This window comes from Rutidosis leptorrhynchoides, chromosome 10, assembly GCF_046630445.1.
Source record: "Rutidosis leptorrhynchoides isolate AG116_Rl617_1_P2 chromosome 10, CSIRO_AGI_Rlap_v1, whole genome shotgun sequence".
Classification (NCBI taxonomy): Eukaryota; Viridiplantae; Streptophyta; class Magnoliopsida; order Asterales; family Asteraceae; genus Rutidosis; species Rutidosis leptorrhynchoides.
This window is the reverse complement of record NC_092342.1, coordinates 268,279,853-268,289,509: the sequence shown is the minus strand read 5'-3', so window position 1 is coordinate 268,289,509 and position 9,657 is coordinate 268,279,853.

Genomic DNA, 9,657 nt, shown 5'->3' with positions numbered 1-9,657 from the left:
CTATTGTGAATCATTTAATATGGATATGAACGGGTCCTTTCAGCTTGGTAACCTAAGAATTAGAAACAGGTATGGCCCTAATTCACGCGAATCCTAAAGGTAGCTACCGGGTTTAACACCCCCACCCAGAATGTTCACTAGACGGAAGAGATAGTGGGCGTGGTGTTTAGTACTTCGAAGTTTATATATTATACAGAGGAGATGTTCTATTTTGGGGATATTATTGATGCGCATTATATGTTAAGGTCGGTTACCATGTTGAGCAATGAAATCAAAATTGAATGTTATGTATCGAGAGAATGATTTTTATACACAGGTTATGTGTATTATTTTTGTGCACGAGATATGTGTACGGTTATTTAAAAATCGCGAGGCAACCTACGAGGGAGAAAAAGATACGAACCTACTCTGCTAAGCATTATGAAAAATGGTTTCGTACACGAGATAGGTGTACTGTATTTAAAATCTTGTGGTCTATCAAAATGATGAATTTAATTGCTTATGATAAACCTATGAACTCACCAACCTTTTGGTTGACACTTTAAAGCATGTTTATTCTCAGGTATGAAAGAAATCTTCCGCTGTGTATTTGCTCATTTTAGAGATATTACTTGGAGTCATTCATGACATATTTTAAAAGACGTTGCATTCGAGTCGTTGAGTTCATCAAGATTATTATTAAGTCAATTATAGTTGGATATATTATGAAATGGTATGCATACCGTTAACTTTCGATGTAAAGAAAGATTGTCTTTTAAAAATGAATGCAATGTTTGTAAAATGTATCATATAGAGGTCAAATACCTCGCAATGAAATCAACTATCGTGAATCGTTTATAATCGGTATGAAAGGGTACATTAAAGTTGGTATCAGAGCAGTGGTCTTAGCGAACCAGGTCTTGCATTAGTGTGTCTAACTGATAGTTGTTTAGATGCATTAGTGAGTCTGGACTTCGACCGTGTCTGCATGTCAAAAGTTTTGCTTATCATTTCGTGTCGAAAATTACCTACTTATCATCCTTATAAAATGACATGCTTATCATTCTTAGTCTAGACACATGTTACTGCATTAATTGCATGAATAGTGTACAGACAAAATTCATATCTTAGCATATTTGCTAATTCATAATTTAGCATATCTGTTACTGTAAACTTTGCCTGAAATATCCCGTAAATCCCTCCGTAATCTACGAAATCTTTTGTTCTATATATATAGATATTCTAGGTAATTAGAATATCATCCGATAGCCGGAAATCATTTCATATCGAAAAATCCTTTATTCAATTGTATGAAATGGAACTCTCCACTAGTTCAAGTCCCTCGAATTCCGATATGGAGTTTCACTCGAGCTCCGAAAGCAGTGTGACTGGAATGGATCAACCAATTAGCCATCATCTATTCTGGATGAATTGGGGATGGGTTCGTAATCTACTTAATCATTGGAGACAAGAAGAAGGTGATCCCTTCCATCCACCACATTGCCCTCTTGGTGAAGAACCTGAAGCACTTACCGGCGAACCTGTTCGAAACACCATTTCTCTCTCATTTCCAGAGTATCTCACCACGACTATATCACAACTCAAATTCTAAACCTTATTCATCCGCTTGTTTCAACCGCCAATCATCTCGGTGTGATAGAAGAAGTCAACGAGCTTCGCGCTCGAGTTGCAGTTTTGGAGAATATGGTGCACAACTACAAGCACCAGCAATGTCATCAGCACCAACAGTACCACCAATAACACAAGTTTCAACATCACATGCCTCAACATCTCATTCTGTACCTCGACTATAATCATCGTTCTACATGACGTTCTACGTCATTTATCTTCGTTCGACATGATGGTTATGTAACCTCTAATGTTTTAGAGATTATGTACTCTAGTTCTAACCGTAAACTAAATGAGTTTAATATCATATTAACTCATTAAATCCATGATTACATTTGAAGAAAATATATATGTATATATATTTTCATAAAGATTGTAATTAAAAATTCTTTTGTACAAACTGTTAATGGTGAAAATATTTTAACGGGTAGGTAATACCCGAGGAAAACTTAGATTTCACATTAATAAGTTACGTTGTACATTCTTCCATTCTGATTCAACAGTTATTTACTATCCTACTTACATCCACAGATATACGTATCCGTTCACCACAGAATAACCATTTTCATTCAATTTCATATTTGAATTTTGACCTATCAGAATCCAACAAGTGGCATAATGAAGAAAACATTGGACAAAAATAAAAATTGTTAGAAACAAACAAATTAACTATGAGAAATTTTGTTAAGAATCCACGCTAACAAAATCCTAGCTAACTGTTCCTAGTTAACTGTTAATTCCTTATTACATTTTATTTATCGCAATTTATTTATCGTAAATTTAGTTCTCGCAATTTTATTTATCGTCATTTAATTTCTGTTATTTATTTTACGCATTTTAAATATCGTCGTATAAATCGGGACACGTATACAATGTTTTGACATATCATATCGATGTCAACTATATATATTATTTGGAATAACCATAGACACTCTATATGCGGTAATGCTCGAGTTAGCTATACAGGGTTGAGGTTGATTCTCAAATAATATATATACTTTGAGTTGTGATCGAGTCTGAGACTTGTATATAATGGGTCACGACACGTATTAATTAATTTGAATATTATATATTAAACTTGAATATTATATATTAAACTACATATGAATTATTGAATTACTAACTGTGGACTACTAACAGTGGACTACTAACATTGGACAATTAAAATGAATTAAAACATTGATTATAAAATATGAAACTAAACATTTCTTCAAGGTTGCCACTTGATGTCATCTTAAACCTCATTTGTATCTTGACAATTACAATCCGCGTTCAAACCTATCATGATTCTTGAAAACACACCAATCGAGAGGATGAACCAACCGCACTTCGGCTACGGAAGGAAAGATTTATGCATATAGTTATGCACCAGAAAACACTCGGAACCTGAGTAAACGTTTAACACATATCTGTGCTAGCTCCTTTGGCATTGTTATTACCGAAAATAACTTTGCAATCTCTTTCCAAATTAGCCAATTCTGTCACAGCTCCAGCAAGTCAACTTCGATTTTCCAGTCGGACTAACCTTATTATAACCTGGATATACCAGCAGACGTATCAGCAACCTCTTTCCAGTCAGACTAACTTTGCAATCTCTTTCCAAATTAATATGTTCCACCATATTACCAGCAGACGTATCAGCAAACTCGTTGCTCTTTGGCTTAAATCTCTCCGACAAATCACTATATTTATCTATTGAAGTCTTATCATGAACTCATCGGCATCTTGTAACTATAATTACCATACCAAATACCGAGAGGCATCAATCGATAATCTCGAATTTCTCGGCGATTCTAAGACAACAATTATATATATATTATATTATATTATATTATATATATATATATATATATATATATATATATATATATATATATATATATATATATATATATATAACTTCTATCTCCTGGATTTACGAACTTCAATTCCGAATTTCTGAAAAGTGCTTTAACCTATGAAACAGTTTCTGAGTTTTGAAAAAGCTGATGAAGCAGTGAAAACTGAAGACTGCCTTAACAGTCAAAAGTTTGATGATAAAGAATGGAATGTTGAAAAAGCTCAAAGATTTTGATACTGAAAAATGAATTGAGCAAACCATGAAGGAGACTCTGAACAAATCACAAAGACTAAATCTGCCTTCAAAGAATCCAAATGATTCAGTATCTACTGAAGTCATTAACGAATACCTTTCTCCTGACTCTAAACTTTTACGGACAAATCTTCATCATCATCCTTCGATATTAGAAATTCTAAGATATCATCGTATCTTTCATTATAAATATCATTGATAAATCTGAAGATATTTTCATAACTATTCTTATCTGAAATCATTTATCTCTTCGCAATATCAGTGTTACATCATAAAGGAAACCATTTTAGTTTCTAAATTCTGAAACCTTCGAGTTTAAAATATGAATGTTTTTGAAGTAGTGTTGGCAACTGAAGCATGAGTTAGTATAATATAATGACACTTGATCAACGTGATTAAAGTACAGTAAGTCATGCTGAGTTTCTAAATGGAACGTGATGATTCACAGATCATAATGTCATCATGTGCCATGTTACATGACTCTTGTATTCTAGCTAACCTCTAAACATATCAAGGAAATATTTTTCTTGATGATTCGGTCTTTTCTGGGATATTCTAGTAATTTGACAAATCAAGATCGTGCCATTACAATTTCCCTCTTAGAACATTAGTCATGTTCATTCGAAACTTCATACCTACGAATTCTGGAGTAAATATATACTGTCTTTAATGGATAGAAGAGAAAATAGAGCATGAAGTTCCGAAATAGAAATGGGAGTATAAATGGTAGCAAATAGGAGAGAGCATTAAATGTGGATGACAATGATTATAAAAGATAGAAGCAGGGACTTTGAAATATAAGGGAAGATATAAAACCCAACAACAACCTAGAAATCACAAACCATATATATCGATACATATAGCAATATAAAGACACGGGAGAACTAAAAACACTATAAAACTAAGAGTATAGTAGAAGTAAATAGATTCTTCCGGCAGCAGATGAAAAAGAAGAATGACAGATATGAATGTTAGGAGTATATCAAGAATTAGAACTGGATGGAGCATATTGACGAATGCTTTAATATATGAATTGAGGGAGAAAGAATAGAAGGTGTGAGTTGTAAGGAAACGAAGGGGGTAGATTTATAGTAAAATATCCGACAGAGCAATCAAAACAGATGGTCGCATTTAAAGCGGATCCGAATTTCCTTGATTACCAAAGAATCAAATCTTATTACGAAGATTTTCTCCAAATCTCTTGAACTCCGAAAATCAACCCTATCTACGTCAAAAGATATGACGAAACTTTACCTGACTCATTTCACTCTTTTGTGATAGCTTCACTTATACTCTTCGCGTAACCAAATTGTTTTATCCATATTACTCAATGATGATAAAACTCTATTTATCGACTCATATTCGTCCTGAAAACATTTATATGGTTAGCCATGATGACCACGATCAAATTTCGGGACGAAATTTCTTTAACGAGTAGGTACTGTGACGACCCGGAAATTTTCGACCAAATTTAAAGTTAATCTTTATATGGTTTCGACATGATAAGCAAAGTCTACTAAATTGAATTTCAAAATTTTTGAACTATTTCAAGAAGTCATTTGACCTTCGACCAGTTCCAACGATTCACGAACAATTAATTGTAACTTGATAGGTGTGTATATATATATATATATATATATATATATATATATATATATATATATATATATATATATATATATATAATTGGAAACATAATTTTAAAATATTGTATGTTGTTGTTACTAAAATTTATTTATGTAAAATAAAATAAAAATAGGATAATATAATGATTATTATTTAAAAAGTATCTATATATATATATATATATATATATATATATATATATATATATATATATATATATATATATATAGATATATATAAATAAAGTGTATTGAATATATATATATATATATATAGTTTCAAATTTATTTGGAAAATGATAGTAACACTCAATTATCATTTGATTGACAATAAACAAGTTATAAACGAACTTATGTGATTTTAAAATAAACGGTAATCTGAAAATGAGCTATATAAATTTTAGGCTTACTAAAAATGTATTTAGGATCTAGTTATTAAATTTTAACACTTTTTATATTTTACCTAGAATCGAGAGGGACACTTAATGTAATTTTTATTTATTAAATTAATGATTGAATTTTATACCATAATGACCAAAATAAATAAATATAGTTAATTTAAAAATATGGGATTTTTCCAAGGACTTTTATCCGCCACTGAAACATCAACGGAGCACGAAATACTATTCCTAATAAAACTGTCGGCAGATATAATTGGCTTCTGATAATTATGCATGTTTGTAATATTAAGAAATTGATTTAGGATTTATTCACTTATTAAAGTTAATTACTGTGCACTATTGTTTTGCTTGTGATCCATATAACCACACTTTCTATCTATCCTAATCTATATATATATATATATATATATATATATATATATATATATATATATATATACGTAGCAGCATATACAAATATATCACACATATAACATGAATCCACCATATTGATCACACACCCAACACCGAACCTCCACCAACCCACCACCTAGCAACCACCTCACCACCACACTTATACTTGATCACAAGCTTCGCCACCTTCATCATTTAACCACCACCGAGACCACCATTGTTACTACTACTGTTTCTGTCGAGCCAAGACAGGAAACAAACAAACCCATTGTTGCTACTATTTTTGCCATTCGAAAGCTTCACACAAAACCCACTACCTTTAATTTATGCTTTTAACAAATGCAACACCCATTTGGTTGTTTCTCTTCACTGTATAACACCACCATTAACACCATGGAACCCGTTTACTACTACTGCTATTCTTGTTTCTATTTCAATCCAAAAACAAACCACCATCACCATTAGAAACCAACAACTACTCGTTTATTTTGCTGCACCCATTTGTATTACTGTTTTTGTCTAATCCCTATTCGAATAGCCACAAAGCAGACCCCTACTACTGCTATGGTTCTCTGCTATTTTCCGGTTCAGCTTTACCTCAAAACCCAATAGGTTTTTAGCCATTACCACCACCTGCTAACTGTTGCTAATTATTTCTGTTTTTCTTCCTCGTTAAAACCAGACCTGCAATTGTTACTGCATAGTTTCTATTACTTAAACCTGCATATCCTTCTAGTTCAAATGACAACAAACAAACCCACCTAAAAACTGCTGTTTCGAATACTATATTTTTTTTCTTTCTCCTGTTACGTAACCCTGTTTCTGTCGGGCAAAAAGGGATCGTAACCCTTTGATTGTTACAGTTGTACGTATTCTGTTCCTGGTCCCAGTTAGAATAAAAGTGAACAAATAGGCTCGAGGGTAGGGCTGTAAACGAGCTGAGCCGAGCCCGAGCTTGGTAGTGTTCAAGCTCGGCTCGTTTGTTTGTCAGAAAGCTCGAGCTCGAGCTCGGCTCGAGCTCGGCTCGATTTGAGCCTTAGATTTTGAGCTTGAGCTCGGCTCGTGATTTATGTGAAAAGCTCGAGCTCGGCTCGTTAAAAGCTCGTTTGTATTCTAACAAGCTTGTTACACTCTTTGAAGAAGAAAATGGTTGGCTGCACGCATAGCAGTTGTGTAGATGTTCATTACTTCGTGTAGCATTTTGAATTAAATGAGTTCCTGTAATGTTATTTTGGGGCTTCATTGGTGTACAATTCACTCTCAAAAAATAAGAGTCTATATACATACGGAATAATAAGTAAAGAGTTTTTTTAAATTTTTTGATGATAAAAACTTCGTTAGAGATGGGGAAAAAGAAATACATGAGTTATAAGTATATTGGGAACCAAAGGAATTACTATAACAGATAGGGGGTAATAGATATATTGGAAACTGAATGGTCATGCTTCAATATGAAAATGGGAAAATGGAAATTACAGTAAAGGACGAATGAATGCAGTCTTGGAAAGTGGAAATGAGAATAAAATCAAAATTCAAATGCTCACTAATACTCCGTATCTATTTAACATATATATATATATATATATATATATATATATATATATATATATATATATATATATATATATATATATATATATATATATATATATATATATATATATATATATATATAAGCTCGTTTAGGCTCGCGAGCTTAATCGAGCTCGACAATTAAGGCTCGAGCTCGAGCTCGTTTATCAAACGAGCCTCAACTTAAGCTCGAACTCGGGCTCGAGCTCGTTTAGGCTCGACTCGAATCGAGTTTTTAACGAGCCGAGCTCGAGTAGCTCACGAATAGCTCGGCTCATTTACAGCCCTACTCGAGGGTTTTTAATTAAGGGATTAGACGGCTTGTCAAGTTTTGTTTTGGATCGGGCTACTGTGAGATCATTTAAGTTTAAGTGGACTTGCAATATGAATTTGATTGTTGGGCTAATGTTCTTTTATCTGGGCCATTATCTTAACAGTCCAAGGTTGCAGCACATTATTATTTAAAAAGCCTATATATTAACGGGGTAAATATAATTAGATGAGGAATTATATCAGAAACGCTATAGTAGAGAAATGGTTAAGGGATGGTTCGGGTTAGCGGGACGTCGCGGATTCAAACCTGGACTTGGGCAATTTTTAGGACTACTTCTTTGAGGTAGTTTACTTATTACTCATTTTTATTATTATTATTATCATTTTTAATGTAAGTAGTATTATTATTGAAACTAATTTTTTTTAAAAAAATTATTATCATTTTTATTATTAGAACTATCATTATTATTATTATTATTATTATTATTATTATTATTATTATTATTATTATTATTATTATTATTATTATTATTATTATTATTATTATTATTATTATTATTATTATTAGAATTATCATTATTTTTATCATTATTATTTTTATTATCATTTTTATTATTTCTAACACTAATGTTATTATTTTTATCATTATTATTATTAGTATTATTAATTATTAATTATTAATATATCAAATAAAGATTTTCTATATAAAAATATACTATTTACATAAAACATAACTATATTAATATGTTTGTAATAAATATTAATTATCTATTTAATGTATATAAAAATAAATATAGTTAATTTAGTTATTAATGAAATGTACAAGTTACTAAAATAACAATTAATAATAATACCTAAATTTGTTCGATTACCATTATATGTGTTAATATACATATAAATGATATAGGTTCATGAATCCGAGGCCAACCTTGCATTGTTCAGTTTCGTCGTATGCATATTTTTACTACAAAATATCGTATAGTAAGTTCATTTGATTCCCTTTTACTCTTTACATTTTTGGGACTGAGAATACATGCGCTGTTTTTATAACTGTTTTACAACTGCTTTATTAAATACCTTTGAAATCTATATTTTTGGACTGAGATGCTTTTATAAATGTTTGACGCGATATGACACAAGCAAAACATTCCTCGAATGAATTATTATGCAGACAGAAGTTCTGTGGATTATTATTGAATTAGTTGGACGTGATAATTGCCACTAATTGTTGTGAATATTTTCCCCTGATTATTATTGCTTGGTAAGCTAAGAATTAGAAACGGGTATGACCCTAATTCACGCGAATCCTAAAGGTAGCTACCGGGTTTAACACCCCCACTCAGAATGTTCACTAGACGGAAGAGCTAGTAGGCGTGGTGTTTAGTACTTCGAAGTTTATATATTATACAGACGAGATGTTCTGTTTTGGGGATATTATTGATGCGCATTATATGTTAAGGTCGGTTACCATGTTGAGCAATGAAATCAAAATTGAATGTTATGTATCGAGAGAATGATGTTTATACACAGGTTATGTGTATCATTTTTGTGCACGAGATATGTGTACGGTTATTTAAAAATTGCGAGGCAACCTATGGGGGAGAAAAGGATACGAACCTACTCTGCTAAGCATTATGAAAAATGATTTCGTACACGAGATAGGTGTACTGTATTTAAAATCTTGTGGTTTATC